This window comes from Sciurus carolinensis, chromosome 15 (genome assembly GCF_902686445.1).
Source record: "Sciurus carolinensis chromosome 15, mSciCar1.2, whole genome shotgun sequence".
NCBI lineage: Eukaryota > Metazoa > Chordata > Mammalia > Rodentia > Sciuridae > Sciurus > Sciurus carolinensis.
This window is the reverse complement of record NC_062227.1, coordinates 241,249-260,063: the sequence shown is the minus strand read 5'-3', so window position 1 is coordinate 260,063 and position 18,815 is coordinate 241,249. Positions and strand designations below refer to the sequence as shown.

The window sequence follows — 18,815 nt, the reverse complement described above, 5'->3', positions numbered from 1 at the left end:
GAGACAGTAGAACAAATTGGGCATAATTTTCCTATATCCATATATTAATATTACACAGTGAATATCATCATAATGAAAAACCACAAGAATGGCATACTAATAAGTTATACTCCCTGTATGTATAATGTATCACAATATACTCTACTGTCATGTATATCTAAAAGAAATATTTTTTTGGATTTTGTACTGAATTTTAATTTCCTAATTTTTATTTTTTGTATCATATATTGAACTCAGGGATGCATAACCACTGTGGCACATCCCCAGCTCTTTGTTATTTTTTTTATTTTGAGACAGAGTCTCACTGAGTTGCTGAGGGCCTTGCTGAGTCACTGATGCAGACTTTGAACTTGTGAACGTTCTTCTTCAGCCTGCAAGGATTACAGGTATGGACCACCTTGCCCAGCTTTCAGTGAATTTTTACTTGTACTCACATTATGTCTGCAATTTGTAACTAAATCAAAGTGAGTGTTAAATAGCACTGTCATGTAACAAATCTGTCATTATGTTACAGATATCACAGGTTCTACTTTATTAGAGGATCTATGTAACAGTAAAACATACCATTGGGTAAATAGTGCCATAACATCTCCATTAATTCTTTTTACACTTGTTACTCAAACTTTATTGGGAAGTATTATTTGCAAAAATCAGCTCTGTATTTTTTTCCTGTAGTAATGGAGAAATTAAGAGAGTTATAGGAATGATATAGGGATATGAAAATAAGCACCAGGCATCCACATCTTGAAATTCAACTTTAACAACTTACCTTACAGAGTGACAGTACTCCTACAGGCCCTACAACCAGAGAGTCATACAGTCTCCCAAGCATGGAGATTGTGAAGACCCCAGTGACGGGGAGCCAACGGTACATTTCTGTGAAAAGGTCACTGAAGAGGGAATACTCTTTTGCTTCCATGGGAAGCCATGTGGTCCTTAGACACTGACCCACCCTGGCTCTTGGAAAGTCTGACTGGTAGAGAAAAGAAGACTGAAGAAGCCAAGCAATTCCTCATAAACTAACTTCCTAAGAGTAATCCCAGGGGAGACTTCAGTGATCGCCAGCAATTTACAAAAACAGCCCAAGAGAGGACCACCTGTTTAATCTTGGGACACCCCACAGGGAAGTGTAACCAGAAACAAGTGTAAAATTGTGAGATTAACTCATAGGACATTTAAAACTCCCACAGGATTTATTTCATTAGGTATCCTTGAGTTTCAATGCCTCTCTTATTCTGTTTCATAATTTATAATGCTTTTTATACTTTTTGCAGTGTACAAATAGAGGGTGTGTGACATGGTCTCCCAAAGCTTCTCTACAACTCAGTCCCTATAAGATAAATAAACTAAACCTGTCCTCTCTTACAGGAGCACATGCCACCACACAAAGAAAAACAAAATTTTTATTCAACGAGCCACTAGACTGTCTACAAGTCCTGTTCAAAAACTGAAAACACACCAAAAGTCAGTCTATATTCTCTCCATCTGTTACCCTGTGGGTCAATAAAGCACCCACAAATATTGACTCCATTTAAATTGATTTGGATGTATGAATATTGAAGGACTTGCTGTGGAAGCAGTAATGCGTGTGTGGTCCTGGATTTTATTTCAGCTGTGTGGTCATCCTTCCAAGGGGTATGGCTCAAGCTTTCGTGCTCATGCCTACTCCGTGTCCTCTCATGATGTAAGAATTTTAACTATTTATGGGACTCAGAGGGAAGTTTCAGTACTAAATGACTAGGGAAAATACCAAAGATCTTCCCTGTCCACGTGCCGTGTGGTCTTTGCACATCCTTGACGGAACATCCAAAGAACGCTGACTCCTCCATGGGTTTGGTTCACTGGCACATGAAAACAGTCATTCACTATCTCAAGGTTATAACACTTCCTTCAGGGATCTGGCCAGTCCTTGTGAGTTCTGAATTGTCCTTGAAGGAATTGCTAGGTCAGGCGGGTGGTTAGAATGGAGCTTTCTTTGCTCTACCTTGTATTTAAAAAGCCCTGCTGGGAATAAGACCTCAGAGTCCCATCTGTGGAGCAGATGCTGTGCCTGGGACTTCTCGGTCAGGACCATGAAAAGCTGCCCCAGGACTCCCCGGCTACACGACTTCAGGTGTTGGTGTTTCTCCAATCAGGTGATATATTTTTCTTTCTTGCCCATCATTTTTGCTTTTGCTCTTACTTCAATATTATTACTAAAAGAACCATTACCCTGTGTAAAGTGAGTGTCTTTGTTGCCTATTGGATCTGACCTGCAAATTCAGTAACTGCGTATGTGTGTAATGCTTAACATCACAAATACGTGTATATATGATATAACCTAATCAGTGATGAGCACATCTTTCACCTCAAATATTTTTCAGTGGTATGGGGATGAAATTGAGAATATTTTCTTGCCTTTGAATACATAGTGCACTATTAATGACTATAGTCACCCTGCTATGCAGTTTCCCCTCTCTGCTCTCTGAGTTTGTCTGTCCATATGATTTTTTTTTTTTCATTCCCATGCTTTCAACCTGACCTCACACACCATGCTGTGATATAACAAAGTAGAGATTCTGGACATTATTTGTGGAACCACATAATTGGTGCTCTATAATAGCAGGACTCCTGGGTCTGTTAAACACTTTGAGGAGACTAACCACTGGGTTCTATGATAATAGGAAATCCAGAGATACTTGGATCTACATGAAGGTGTAGAGAACATGGGTTCCATGATTGTAATTCTTGCAATGTTTCTGGGTCCTACTTGGACAGCCAAGGAAATGGGGTTTTATCATGGCAGAACTAGCTTGGAGAGGAGGGACTTGGAGTTTTAAGATGGTGGGACTGATTTTCTGTATGTTCAAATCAGGCAATTGTGGTTCTATGATGGGAGGACTCACAAGGCTACTTTTCTCCATGTTCAAAAGAGACAAGTTGATTTCTATTATGACATGTCTCATGAGGGTTCTGGGATCTAAACAGATAAATAGAACCATAGTTCAATGATGGCAGGGTTTGCAAAACTGTTTGATTCTTGTGAACAGCAAGGTAAATTGGAATTTATGATGGTAGGATTCCTGGGGCCATTGGATTCTAGTTGACTGCCAGGGAACTAATGATCTATGATGGCAGCAATCACAAATCTGATGGACTGTAAGTGAACCTCCAGGAAACTGGGTCCTGGACACCCAGGACACCCAGGTCAGGTTGCTCCACATGGAGACTCAGGGAGCTGGTTTTCTGTTATTTCAGGACTCTCAGAAATGTTGGGATCTATGTGGAAATCCCAGGTTCTGGGTTCTGTGATATAAGGATCTAGAGGATTGTTGGTGCTCCGTGGAGAGCCAGGAGATGGGTTCTTCAGTGAGTGGACCCACGGTGCTGGTGACCTCTGAGGAGAAAGCTTGATTTTATTGTGGTAGAACTGTCAGCATAGGTGGACTCTCCTGGGAGTGACCTGGAATGCGGGTGATATAACTGGAACGGTGTGCAGGGAAGCCGAGCCCATTGTGGAGAGGTCAGCAGCCCCGAGAGTACCACCATCAACGTGGACAGCAAGGGCTTCTTCATGTGACGCAGAACCGTCGGGAGTGCTTTCCTTACTCAACGCCATGTGACTGGGGTGCTGTGTCGGCAGGATTTGCAGGGACGCTGGGCTAACAGTGGAAAGCCACGTAACTGCATTTATACTTACGCTTGTGCTCACGGGCTGCTGAAGTTTACGTGGAGAGACAGGAAACTCGGGAAACTTTTTTTTTTTTTTTTTTAACTAATGAAGGAAGGATTTGCAGGACCGTTTAGTGTAACTAGATGATCCAGGGAGTAGGTTTTTCAGATCTGCTAGGTTTTATATGGACAGACAAGCAACTCAGTCTCAATGGTGCCAGAACTCCCAACACTCCTGGGCTGTATGTGAAAGCTAGGGAACCAGGCTCCTATGATGGCAGTACATGCAGGGCTGTCGATCCCCACATGTAAAAAAACAAAAACAAAACAAAACTGGTGTCTGTGATGGTGGGACACCACCAAGGATGGCTGTTTTACATGAAGAGTCAGGGATCTTGTGTTCCTGGATGGCAGGACTCCACCTCCCAAGACTTATGGCTATACATGGAGAGTCAGAACTGTGGATCCAACTGTGGCATATTTATACAATGGAATATTACTCCGCAATGAAGAATGATAAAATTATGGCATTTGTAGGCAAATGGTCGAAATTGGAGAATATCATTCTAAGTGAGATAAGCCAATCTCAAAAAACTAAAGGACGAATAATCTCGCTGATAAGCGGATGAGGACATATAATGGGGGGTGGGAGGGGCTAGCATTAGGTTTAGGGTTAGGTTTAGAGTTAGGCTAAGGAGAGCGGTAAGAATGAAGGAAAGAAGGACTGTGTAGAGGGAAAAGAGGAGTGGGAGGGGTGGGGGGGAGGGGAAAATAAAATAAACATCATTACCCTATGTAAACGTAAAAAAAAAAAAAAAAAAAAAAAAAAGAACTGTGGATCCATAATGGCAAGAATTGCAGGTTTGTTGGCCTCTGCTGGAGACAGAGGGAACTCTGTTTTTTTTTGCTGTCACATTCTAAAGGGACAGTTCGGATTTGGGGGGAATGCTCAGGGACCCAAGAGTCTACGATGTCAGGTCTTGCAGGATTGCCAGCCCAAAGAAATGGGATCCTGATGGTCAGACACACAATACTCTGGGTTCTTAGTGGAGATTCAGGAGCCAGTTCCTCTGGTGGCAGGATTCTCAGGGATGATGGGGTTCTTGTGAGGAGCAACAGAACATTATTTGATGGCAGGATGTGCATTTCTCCTGTGGTTTACATGGAGAGTCACATAATAGGGATTATTTCATGTCTGGACTAGCAGGGATGTTCAGTTGTAAAATGCCTAGCATGGAACTTGGCTCTGTAATGACCAAAAACCAGAGCTGGTTTCTATGGTGATAGTGCCCACCAGATTATTCATCTCTATCTGCATAACAGGGTTTGGAGTATATGATAGCATGATGGCCAGGACTGCTGGGTTCTGCATAGAGAGCCAGGGGACTGGGGTTATATAATGGCAGGAATCACAGGACTCCAGAATCTTCATGGAGAGCCAAGAAATGGGTTTTATTGATGGCAGGATACACATGGCTCCTGAGATACATGTTAAGAGGCAGGGACCTCACTATTTAATGAACACAGCGTTTACATGTCTCCTGGACTGTATGAGGGGAGATAGAAGATGAACATTCTATGATGGTAGGATTCACAGAGATGAAGCGTATTTGCGTAGTGGGCCTTGGAACTGGGTTTCTGTGCTGGCAGAACTTGCAGGAATACTGAGATCTGTGTGCAGAACAGGGAACTGGAGTCTATCATGAAAGATGCTGATGAGGCAGGAAGATAGATCTCTCATAGTCATCCAGGATAAGGACCTTGGGGAAGGACAGGAGGGTAGAGGGACATCATGTCAACCTGGAAAGAGACATTGGTCTGAAGTACATCCTGTGACTTGCTACTTCATGCCTCCTTTGACCTGTAATAACTGCTTCCATTCTCACAGCTGCAGTTACAACAGCACTTCCTTATTTACCCTGTCCTTACCCCCAGCAGTGACCAACCACAAGCAGACCCAGCCCGAAATGCTTCCTCTAACAGGTGTCAGAAAACACCAAGGGAGAGTCATATTCTTGAGTATGTAAATAATGTATTGAAATCATGCACTTCTAATTGGCTTATTAAACCCAAAGTTTAAAGGGCTTGCTTGGTCCCTGCTAGCATTTTCCACCCCAGTCACCTGTGTTCATCCATCAGATATGCCTTTAAATACCCCTAGACAACGACACCTGTTGACTGCCCTTTCTTGGGCCTGTCCCCTTCAGGAGCTCTACTTTCTTTTACTGTAATAAACCCGTTGCTCTGCTCTCACCCTTGTTTCTGTGGATTTCATTCCTCAAATTCATGAGACAAAAAACCTGAATGCCTAAATTCAGTAACACTGACGGCTGCAGAGCTCTTCATGAGTGCCAAGAAGCTAGGTTCTCCACTGGAAGGTCCCTGAAGCTTCAGGGCTCCCTGTGAAGAGCCAGCTAACCAGGTGTGAGTGATGCTAACACTCACAGGTCTATGAAAAGCAAGGAATTGGGGTTATATGGATGGCAGGACTCACTGGTCTCCTGGGTTCTACATGAAGAACAAGGGTTAGTTGATGGCATAATGTGCAGCGTTGCTGAGTTCCACTTGAAGTTTCAGGGAAGTGGAGTTCTACAATGGCAGGATTTGCATGGCTCTCAACTCTACTTGGAGAGCCAAGGAAATTGGGTTTTATGCTGACAGGAAACAAAACTTCTGGCCTCAAGTGGAAGAACATCCCGAACATCAGAGCAGATGTGGGAATCCCTTCCTTCAGATGGTGTGCAGGGCTTACTCCTTCCTGAGATCACCCTGACCCCAGAAGCCTCTTCCTGGCATTTAATTTCTCAGACAAAACTGCTGCATTTCTGAGCAGTATCAGGATCCAATTTTATGTTCCAAACTCTAGTTTTGAACAGGCTGGGGAGGGTATTGAGCAGCGTAGGTGAGAATCTGCTGTTGATGACATCAAAGCTGTGAACTGTTGGAGAGAGATGACCGAGGTCTCTGGACCGTCAGAGATGGCATGGGCCGCGAAGGGGTATCTGGGGTCCACTTCAGAGAGAAAGACCAGGACCTCAAAGATGGGGGAATTGCTAGGAGACCACAGAGATGGTGGACACGGTGGTGGGGTGGTCTGGAGTCCTCTGTGGAGAGGTTATGGCCAAGGTCTCCAGGCTGGGAAACAGTTCAGGGGACTGCAGAGATGGGGGTTGGGGTGGAGGACCGTGATGGGGTGATCTGGGGTTCTCTGGAGAAGAGGGGATCATCACCACCACACTTGCCCTCTCTCCATTAGGCGCCACCAGGACTAGGTCCCTGGGATAGAGAGGTCTTCCAGATCTTGGAGCTGAAGACTGGGGGACCCAAGGCAGGTGCTCAGTGAGGGCAGAGTTAGGGAACATGTGAGGAAGGGGCAGCAGCCCCCATCACATGCTCTGCTTGCTGAGACAGAAGAACATTCTGTTGTCCTGATGGCTCGAGGCCAGGGTGGGACAGATGCCTCAGAGCCACCTGTGTCCCTGTGGGTGAATGATGGCTGTTTACTTGTCCTCCTGTGGATGACATCTGCACGTTGGTGGTTAGGGCATTACAAAGAAGGCTGCTGTGGACACTCCTGTACGTGTGTGCTCTGCACACTCACTTCACTTTCCCTGGAGCACACCAGAGTGCAATGACTGGCCACATGTCGGCATGTGTTGACATGTTTAGGAGTCACTGTTGTCCTGAGTGGCTGTCCCTGCTCTGCCTCCTGCCCCGACTTGGTCCTGATGACCTCCCATCTCCTTCATACCCCAGGCCCACCCTTCACCATCTCCTCCTCCACATGGGCCCACTGACCCACCTCCATGAAGTTGCTCTGACACCTGTTGTCAGCTGCCTTATGACTCATGGCGTGTCACATTTCGCTCTGAACAGACCCTGTACAGGGTTGGGCACTGACAGAAGAGTTCAGGATCTGCATCGAGCACCTAGGAGACATGTTGGCAGGGAGATCTGTTCAGGGGTCAGAGCCATCCTGATGTGCAGAAAGCAGGACTGCAGTATCGTGTCACCTGGACCGCCTTCCAACACCGTCCTGCCAGGACCCCAGAGCAGCCGCCAGCACCATCTGCCATCCCAGGCCCCATGTCTGCCATGGAGCTGAGCCAGCCCCACCCTCCAGCAAGGCGAGGCCTTCCTAGAGCACTGCGTGTTTCCTTCTTTCCTCCTGATCCAGAGCGCGTGGCTGAGGAGGGCTCAGCTGGTGTAGACGTGAACAGACGGGGTTATCAAGGGTCATAGATGACTCACGGCTGGATGGTAGCAAGCTGGGAGCTGGGGTGGGGCTGTTGCAGGGCCGTGTTCCCTTCAGAGTTCAGAGTCTGGCCTGCACAGGAGCAGGAGGTGCCAGGGGGAAGACAGGCCTTGGAACCTGGCAGAGGTGTCTGCATGCAAGGCTGGGTTGGTTTTCTGGGTACATTAACCTGAAAGCCAGGCCTCCTGTGATGCCTTCTGGGAGCCAGGATGCTGTTTGAACTTTCAGGGGCACCTGAGCAGAAATGCACCTGGGAAGACAGGCCAGCACTCCATGGGGAGCAGGTGCAAATTTTCAACCCCAACAGTTCAACACAAGTTAAAGAGATTCATTTTGAATTAAAAAAAAAAAAAAAAAAAAAAAGAGGCCCTGGGAATTTCCCGAGGGTTTCTGCTGAGAGGCATCAAGGGCTTCGCGGCACCTTCGGTAGTGTGGTCGGCAGCCCCCTGTGTTAGAGGGAGCATCTGAGAAATGTTCAGGACTTGAAGGTGAGCTCCCTGTGACTTCTGGGCAGTGAAGTCCTCCCTGAGAGGGGAGTGTTCCACCGCTGGCCACCCTCCCCGCACCTGTGCACAGCGCCACACTCCTGCACCCGTTGGCCTGCTGAGTGGGGCGTGGGCTGCGTTCGCACATGCCTGTGTCCATGGGCACCTCCCTGGGCACTACGCGGCAAACCTGCAGGGAAACCCTAACCCTTGGGCCTCAAGGGGCGGGGCGAGGGGCGGGCCGCGCCTGCGCAGTGTTGCAGGAGGCCGCGCTGCGGCGGAGCGGTCGGGGTCCAGCGCAGGCCCTTCGCTCCGCGGGGACGCTGCGTCCGGCTGGCCGGCCGACCTGAGCCCCTCCACCCAGGCGAGCGCAGCTCCCGGAGCGCGCGTGGGAAGCGACTCGGCGGCGGCGGGCCGGGGCGCGCTGGGACGTGCCCCCCGGCCGGCCTGGGAGCCCCGCGGGTCGAGCGCGGCGGGCCCCACGGTGGAGGGCGGCGGCGAACTGGCGCTCCCGGCCGCCGGGCAGAAGGCCAGTCACCTTCTTAACGCAGAGGGGGCTGCGCCCCGAGCCCGCGCCGCAGGGGCCCGGCCTCAGTGAGCCGGCGGGACGCGGGGGCCGAGAACTCCGCGGAGCTCTTCCTGCTCACGGGCAGAGTCGCTGATGGAGCTTGAACTCCTGGAGCCTGGCTGAAGGGCGGCGGCCACGACCTGTGCGCACTTGTGAGGTCAGCCTAGGGATCTGCGTCCCCAGGCAGGGACCCTGTGGCTGCCGCTCTGGGCGCCTGGGCACCGTGTGTGTGTGTGTGTGTGTGTTTAGTTTTCTTTCTTTTTCAAATTTTGCATAGATATAAAAGTAACTCTAGAATTGAAAATAAGCCTATTTCCATGGTTTGGAGTTTTAAGAAACTTGTGTGTTTTTTGCAGCATGTCGTATTGGGCATATATAATGACACAACACCCGAGCTTGCTGGGTTCCCTGTGGAGATCCAGAAAACTAGGTTTCTATAGTGATATAAGGGGCTTCTGGCCCCTTATAAAGTTCATTGACCTTCCGTTCTCTAATAGATGGACTTCCAGGTTTACTTGACTCTATCTGGAGTGCCAGGAACTTGGATTATATTCCATGATATTATATTCAGTGCTGTTGAGTTCTGTGCAAACATCGGGGGTCTAGAGTCTGTTATGACTGGATACACTGGGCTGGTAGACACTTGTGAAACAAAGAGAGTGAAGTTCTATAATAGTAGGACTCACAGGGTTGGTGATCTTTATATGGGAGAGAGGGACCTAGGCGTTAATGATGGAAGGACTCCCAGTGCTGCTGGGCTCTACATGCACTGCCAGGAAAGCGGATTTCAGTGAGAGCAGTACTCACAGTTTTGCTGATCTCTATGTGATCATCAGGAAGCTGGACTGTGTGCTGACCATATACACTGAGTTACGTGTATAGAATGAGTTCTATAATGGCAGGTTTTGCAATCTTGAGGGTCTCTCTGTGGAGAGAGAAGGAACTGGATGTCTGATTTCAGGATTTCCAAGCTACTGGGATTCATATGGACCCAAGGACCCAAGGAACAACTGGTGCTCTATGAATTCAGGACTCACAGTTTTTCTCTGCTCTTGGAGGAGAGAAAGGGAACTGGATAGGCACCACGGCTGGGCTCCAGAAGGAGGGCCAGGGAACATTGTTTCTTTGGGTGGCAGAATTCCCAGGGCAAATGGACTACTCAGAAAGCCATAGAAGATAGGTACTTTATATTTCAGGATTCACAGGGCTGCTGGACTGTATGAAGAGTAGGATGTAATTGATATTTTAAGTTAGCAGTCTACCCATTTCTGCTGAGTCCTAATTGGAAAGCCAAGGGACTTGGATTCTGACTCGAAGAGCTACAATAATCTACATTGAGAATCAGGAAAATGGGATTCTATAATGGCAAAACACACAGGGATCCTGGTTTTTATGTGCAGTGACAGGGAAATATGTTTTTATGATAATAGGACACTAAGGGATGGTGATCTCTGCATTCCAAGCTGTAAATTGGAGTTCTATCATGGCAGGCCTCACAGCATGCTGTGTTCTTGGTGGAGAGGTGGGGAGTGTTGGTTCTGTTGATGGCAGAATGTGCAAGGATGTTGAGTTCTATGTGGAGTTCCATGGAACTAATGTTCTATGCTTGCAGGATTCACAGGGCTGCTTGACTTTATATGGTGGCTGGAGATTTATCATGACTCAATATTCAGGACTACAGCATATTCACATATTGCCAGAGAACTGGGGATCTATTAAGTCAGGACACCCAAGGGTGGTGGAGTCTGTTTAGAGATCCAAGGAACTGGGATTCTGTGATAGTGGAACACTGAAAGCTGCTGGTCTCTATATAGAGTCAGGGAACTGGATTTCTAAAGTTTCAGAACTTTAGAAATGCTGTTCTTTTCACAGAGAGCCAGAAAACACAGTATCTAAATTGGAGGGAAGCACAAGTCTGGACTCTGAAAAGACAGGATATTGCTTTTCTATTGATGGCAGTATTCACAGGGATCTATACTTTTTGAGTCAGGGAAATGGACTTTTATGATGTAGTATAAACAGTGTTGAGATTTATATGGAGAGAAGGGTATTGTGTTTAATCCCAAGACAACCAGGCCTGCTGTATCTAAATGTAGAGTCAGAGTGCTCGTGTTCTAGCATGGAAAGAATCAGGTCTTCTGGCTTCTGTGTGGAGGACCAAAGAACTGAGATGTGCCGTACTGTTGAATTCTAGGTGACTATCCAGGAAAATGGAGTTTTCTGATGGCAGGATTCTTAAGACTGATCATATCTACTTTCAGATTCAAGAGACTTGATTTCTACACTGTGAACAATTGCAGAGTTACACATGTCTATGTGGAGAGACAGGAAAGTGGGATTCTATTAAGCTAATACAAGAGCTGCTCTGGGCTTTTAATATTAATGTGAAATCCATACTGTAAGCATCTGAAAATAATATAATACCTGCCCTTTGGTCATTATTACTAATATGATATCCACACTCTAGCATCTAATATTAAAGTAGTACCTGCTCTCTTTCCTTAGTACTATTATGATATCTATTATATATTAACTAAAATTAATATATTGCCCTTTGCCTTTATTATTAATATGATAACCATATTGTCCTCAAAAACTAATAACTACTGTGTCCTTTATTACTAAAATGATACCCAAACTATAGAATTAAAACTAACACAATAACTAATGTGATATGCATACTGTAGCATCTAATACTAATATAATAGCTGCTCTGTGAATTTCTTGTATAATATCCACACTATAGCATCTAAAACTAACATATATCTGCCCTGTGGCTTTTAATTCTAATATAATATACTAGAGCATCTAAAACCAGTGCACTAGTGCATATGTGGTCTTTAGTATTAATATCATACTTCTGAATCTTAACCTATTATAATAGGTGCCCTCTGGCCTTTTATACTAATATGATATTTATACTATACCATTCAAAACTAATATAGAGTTGGGGTTGTGGCTCAGTGGTAGAGCGTTTACCTAGCACATGTGAGCCACTGGGTTCGATTCTCAGCACCATATATGAATGAATAAATAAAATAAAGGTCCATCAACAATAAAAACATGTTTAAAAACTAATAGCTTCTCTGTGTTCTTTAATGCTAATGAAATGTCCATATTGTAGAATCTGAAAGTAATACAATAGCTACACTGCGTCTTTTGATATTAATAGGATATCCATAGTGTAGAATCTAATATTAGAGTAGGTGCCCTCTGTCCTTGCATACTAATATGATATCCATACTGTACAATCTGAAACTAATATATGTTCTGTCACTTTTGTATTAAAATAGTATCCATACTATTAATGCATTCTTCTCTTTAATACTAATATGAATTTCATAGTAAAGCATCTGTTACTAACACAGTATCTGCCCTGTGACTTTAGTAAGTATATAATATACATAGTATAGTATTTAAAACCAATAAAACTAATGTACTAGCTTCCCTATGGTCTTTCATATTAATATTATATCCATATTATTACATTGGAAATTGATATAATATCTGCCTTCTGGATTTTATTGCCTAAATATCCATATTATAGCATGTGAGACTAACGTAATAACTGCCTGTGACCTTTATTATTAATATAATATCTGCATGATAACATCTAAAACAGGCATAAGAGCTGCCCTGTGGCCTTTAATACTAATATAATATCCACACTATAGCATCCATAACTAATATAATAGCTGTATTACGACCTTTAGTATTAATAACTATAGCATCTAAAACTGATTTCACGCTGTCATTGACCTTTGATTTCCTGATAATATCCATACTGTGGCATCTAAAACTGATAAAATAGCTTCTCTATGACCTTCAATAATAATATACATTTTATAATATAAATACGGATATAATAGCTGTTCCCTGGCCTTTAATATTAATATAAACATATAACAGCTTCAAACACTGATATAGTAGCTCCCTGTGGCTGTTAATACTGCATCCATACATTGCATCTAAAACTAACATAATAGATAACTTATAGCCTTTATTGTTTATGTTATATCTATAATTTGCCATCTAAGACTGACAAAAAAACCACTCTGTGGCCTTTAATAGCAATATGATCTCCACACTATAGCATCTAAAACTAATAAATAGTTGACCTGTGGTCTTTAAAGCTAATGTGATATCTGTACTGCAGCACCTAAAACTGATATAATATTTGCCTGTGGCCTTTAATCGTAATATATCTGTACTAAAGCATCTCAAAGTAATATAATAGTTGCCCTGGGGGCTTTATTATTAATACAGTACCCATAGTAAAGCAACCAAAACTAATATAATAGCGGATGTTTGGCCTTTATTTTTAACATCATATCCAGATTGTGGCTTCCAAAGTGAATGTAATAGTTTCCCTATTGCCTTTAATACTTATATGATATCCATATTTTTGCAACTAAAACTAAGATAATAGCTCCCCCAAGGCTGTATTACTGATAACATATTCATATTTCAGCACCTGAAACTCACAAATCTGCCATGAGGCAGATTATTATACTAATATAATATTCATAATGTGGCATCTGAAACTAATATCAGTACTGTGGACATTAATACTAATATGATATGCATATAATAATATCTCAAAGTAATATAATTGCTGCCTTGTGGCCTTTAATAGGAATACAATATCCATACCATAGTATCTAAAACTAATGTAGTAGCTGCCCTGTGGACTTACATATTAATACAATGTTCATGTTATAACACTTAATATAATAACTTCCCTGTAGGTTTTAATACTAATATAATATCCCTAGTATTCTGTCTAAAATTAGATGCTCTGTGGCCTTTAATACTGATATGATATTAGTTTGTAGCATCTGAAACTAATATAGTAGCTGCTTGCTGGCATTTAATGTTAATATAATATCCATACTGTAGCATCTAAAATTTATATAATAGGTGTTCTGTGGTCTTTAATGCTAATATAATATCCATACTACAGGATGTAACACTAATATTTTAGTTGCCCTGTGATCTTTATTATTAATATTAGTAACTCATAGGTGGCCTGTAACCTTTAATATTAATATAATTAATACTTATTTAATACCCATACTATGGCATCTGAAGCTAATATAATAAGTGCCTTTTGGCCTAATATAATAAGTGCCTTTTGACCTACAATATTGATGTAATATCAATATTATTCCAGCTAAATCTAATATCATAGCTACCCTGTATGCTTGAATATTAATTTGTGATCTATACCACAACATCTAAAATTAATATTGTAGTTGCCCTCTTACCTTTAAATTAATGTAATATCCATAATTTAGCAGCATTGCCCTTTGACCTTTAATGGCATATCAATAGTATGGCATCGAAATATAATATATACACTGTGGTTCTTACTATTAGTGTAATAACCACACTATATTTTCTAAAACTAGTAGCTGCCCTGTACTTTTAATATTGATATGTTATCCATGCTGTAGCATCCAAAATTAATATAAAAACTGTACTGTGGCTTCTTATATTAATTACATATTCCCACTGTGGACTGTGACACTCCTGTAATTTGTTCACTGTAGCCTCTGTTACTCATACAATATCCTCACTGTGGCCTCCTTATTGCACAAAATATCCTCACAGTGGCCTCTGACACTCATATAACATCCTGGCCTTTAACACATAATGTACCTATTGTGGCCACTGACACATAATATCTTCACTGTGACCTCTGACATTCAAACACATCCTTACTGTTTCATATGATATCACGGCTGACCTCTGAAACTCACAATATCCCCACTGTGGCCTCTGACACTTGTGTAATAGCCTCACTGTGACCTCTGACACTCATATTCCACATGAACCTTCTGGCAGTCATTTAATATCCCTTCTCACTAATATAGTATCAACCCTGCTTTTTATGTCCCTCATATTACCCTCAATGAGTTGTGTGACACTAATGTCCTTTTTTGTGGCATCTTGTACTAATCACTTTCCTGTGGTCTTAATACAATGTGCACAGAGTGGCCTCTAATACTAACATAATGTCCTCATTATGGCCTCTAATACTAATGTAATATGCACAGTGGTGCCCAGAATACCACAGTAATGTCCATAGAGTGGCCTCCTACACTAACCTAATTACTTAGCACCGCCACTTGCTCAATAATAACATCCAGACGGTGGCCTTTATTTCTTCCTGATATCCACACTGTGTTCTCCCATATTGATGTGACAATCCCTCGGTTGCCTGTAAGCGCTGACATAACATGTACAAAGTAACCTCTGACACTACTGTGGTGTCCACACATTGGTTTCTCCTGACGGGTTTTCTAAGAAGTGCGGTTGTGTCACACCGTTGGCTGAGCTGGGTGTGTAAGGGTCGACCTCAGTGCCATTTGGTTTCCTGATAGTGCTGAGCTGGCAGCAACCGTGCCGTGGTGGTGTAAAGTGCTCTGCATACTTCGACTTATCTTCCAGAGTGGTCACTGCCCTACCACAGTATCTCCTCCACATGGAACCGCACAGTACACTTTACTCACTGCAGGGCCACCAATAACTTGCAAATCAGAATGCGTTTCTCCGTGATAAGCAGTCCTCGCTTCACCACCTGCCTCAACTCATACCCAGGTTTCTCTTCCTGGACTCTTTCTGAGCCTGTCCCCCTTATTCCTGAATTCAACAGATGGAAAGAGCACCTGCACATTTTGGTTTGCACACGTCTTTTCAGTTCTTTGGGGTAAATACCTAGGAACAGAATTGTTGAGTACTATGATAATTCTAATTTTAACTTTATGAGAAACAGCAAACTATTCCACACACAGGTCACACTTTTTTGTTACGTGGATATATAAGTGTTCCAGTTTGTCTTCATCCTTACCAATGCTGGCTATTTTAAATTTCACTGTGATTTTAACTTGGATCTCCATAATGACTGAGATGTTAATCACCTTTTCATGTTTGCCGGTGAAGTGTGTGTTGGGTTCATCTGTGCTTCTGTTGTTGATGTTTTATTATTAACTAAAGTCTTTATTTGGATTCCTTCACTTCTCCCTAGTGTCCTTTTTCTGTCTCAGAATCCGATCCAAAATGCCACCTATATTTAGTTTTCAAGTCTCCTTCAGATTCCTTTGAGCTGGGACATTTCTCAGACTCCTTGTTCTTTATTTATCTTGATAGTTTTCAGTAGTTTGTTTTTGTTTAAAAGAAAAAAGAAAGCACTTGACCATAGGGTGAAAATTACACTCTGGTTATTTGTCCAGTTGAGGGCAAAATTCCCATTCAAGCCAGGCATGGTGTCGCATGTCGCATGTGGTTCAGCAACTCAGGAGGCTGAGGCAGGAGGATTGCAAGTTCGAGCCAGCCCCAGCAATTTAGTGAGGCTGTAAGCAACTTAGTGAGACCCTGTCTCAAAATAAAAAAATAAAAGGGGCTGGGATGTGGCTCAGTGTTTAAGCATCCCTGGATTCAATCTCTGGTCCAAAAATAAAAATCCCACCTCGACTAGATAGCGTGCTTACCAGCATGAGGGGTATGAGGAGCTTGTTCAGTGTGACTCCAACAGCACGCCTTGTCATGGTGCATGGCTTTTCTCCAAGCCCACTTGCCTGGCACCTTGAAGCCGCAGGAGTATGTTCAGACCACTTTCCTCTATCTGGGCTGTGATGCTTGACTTCTCCAGACCTTTCCATACCACCAGTCCCTCCAGCTTCCAAATATTTCTTTCTACCAGAATTGCTAATTGCTTCTTTAATTAGCAGTGAAGTACAGGTGTTTGTCAATCAGAAGTCTCGTATCTCCTTACTCAAGTCCGAGAGACTGTCTTCAAGACCTACAGTTGCTGGCTTTCTGCTTCCTGGAGAGAAGGGATCTTACCTCATTCCTATCCTGCTTCCAAACTCCTGATGGTTCCTGGGGAGCTTGAAAAACACTGATGCCAGGGCTCCTCTCCCAGAGATTCTGATTAACTCCTGTGGGTCTCGCTCAGGCATTCCATGTCTCATTTACAAAAGAAAGGGAGAGCCATAAGGACTGACTTCAGGCTGCTCTGATAGGCTGCCCTACAGTGTTTCCATTTCAGTGACTGCATCACCAAACGTTAGCAACACCAGAATCAAGTCAGTACCCAAAGAGGTGTGCAGGAATTCGAAGGCATTCTCTGTTGTCACTCAAACCTTTGTTAAAGATTATGTGCTCTTGCATTGTCGATTATCCATGAACGGTTTCCCAGTCCTTCCTGTGTCTGAGAAAGTGGGGGGGATACCAACGTGACTGCAGTCCAGTAGCTGGCCTCTTGAGGACACTGTGATGGACAGCAAGATAGGACACAGGGAAAGCGACTAGAGAAACAGTGGAAAATGCAAGTCCTTCGGAGCTTCTAACCCTTCAAGGTGCTACTGTACAGGCTGCAGATAGGAATAAAAGGAGGAAATGCAGCCGGCTGCAAGCCCGAGTCACAAGTTCCGTATATTGTCATTCCTGTTAAGTTCTGGTTCTCTTCTGAGTCCTGCATCCATTTTTGTAAATCCCCAACACCTAACACAATATAAGTAACAGCACATGGTGAGACCACAGTGACTGCATCAACGCCTTCACACATACATGGTCAGTGCAAAATTTGTATACCATCCAAATCCAAAAAATTCCCAATTCCAATCAATCTCTTCCACCTGCTCAGGCCTCTATGGGGAAGTTGGGTGGGCCACCACTAATGGATCTGGGTCCCATCTGTTCATTTAGGCAGTGTTTGTCACTGAGAGAAAAATAACCCTAAAAATATTCACCCAAACTACTGGATAGACAACCTTGGACAAACCAGTCAATAGCCAATGGCATCTCAGTGAGGAGCTTAGTATAGTAGCTTCATTTTCAAAAGGTAATAAAAAACAAGGTCGAATAATTTCTTTGACATTTGAATCTGGTCCTAAAAATAAGAAATTGTTAAAATGCTCTCTGCATCAAGTTTTGTTGGAATCACGAATCTCTCTTTCAATTCCTTACAGGTCTCAGTGAAGCTTACATTGAAATGTAATGGAGAAGCCTGAAAACTCACTAGGAGACCACATCGGACCCAAAGCAGGAGAAGGGGGAAAGAAAAGATTTTCTGAAGTTAATAAAGATGTTCTAATTGTGATTTTTGCTGGATTAATTTTTGCCTTTTAGGGATGATGTTAAAGGTGAATAACATTTTCAGGACAAAAGTTGGCAACCGGATTTTTCTGAAGTTTTTCTTTTTATATCTTAAATTCTTAGACAAATTAAATCAAAGTTTAATGCATGTTTGTTCATTGCTGTGGAGCTTCACTTACTGTTCATTGCTAGGTAGCTTCACTTACAATAAATCATAAAAATTTTCTTTTTTTTGACTGGTCAATGTATGTGTGCACACAATGACTATTTACATGAGTTCAAAACTTACAGTTCAATGAGCATACACACATTTTAAAATTAAAAATGGATCCATATAATTTTAATTCATGTGAAGTAATGACTTAATTTAATTGGGTAAACAACAAAAAATAAAAAAGACTTTCTTATATTTATTAACTCACATTTTTCCAGGTAAAAGTCTTCTTAATTAATTCACATTTTTCCAGGTGGTCATATAATAATAAATTGCTAAATTCTATGATATTTAAGATCTATATCCCTTGTTCCTAATGGTTTCTTTTGAAACAGGAAAGAAATTATTAATGTTATTATTTACATTTGTTGATGTCTTGACTTTTGTAATTAAGAATAAATTTAATTTGAGGTAAATAAAATTAATGTCCTAAGCTTTTATTACAGGAGATACTTAACTGATTTACAATAATGGGATGCTAAAAAATCACCGACTGGAATATCATCTACTAAATATGACAACATCAGATACTTTTAACTA

General features: G+C 42.8%; 1 long non-coding RNA gene across 1 annotated transcript; it reads left to right on the top strand.

Annotated features, from left to right (window-relative positions):
- Window positions 1-776: 776 nt before the first annotated feature.
- Window positions 777-18,286, top strand: LOC124965198 (uncharacterized). The gene is made up of 2 exons (XR_007105117.1): window positions 777-2,135; window positions 17,935-18,286. It is a non-coding gene; the product is annotated as an uncharacterized LOC124965198 (long non-coding RNA).
- Window positions 18,287-18,815: the final 529 nt, after the last annotated feature.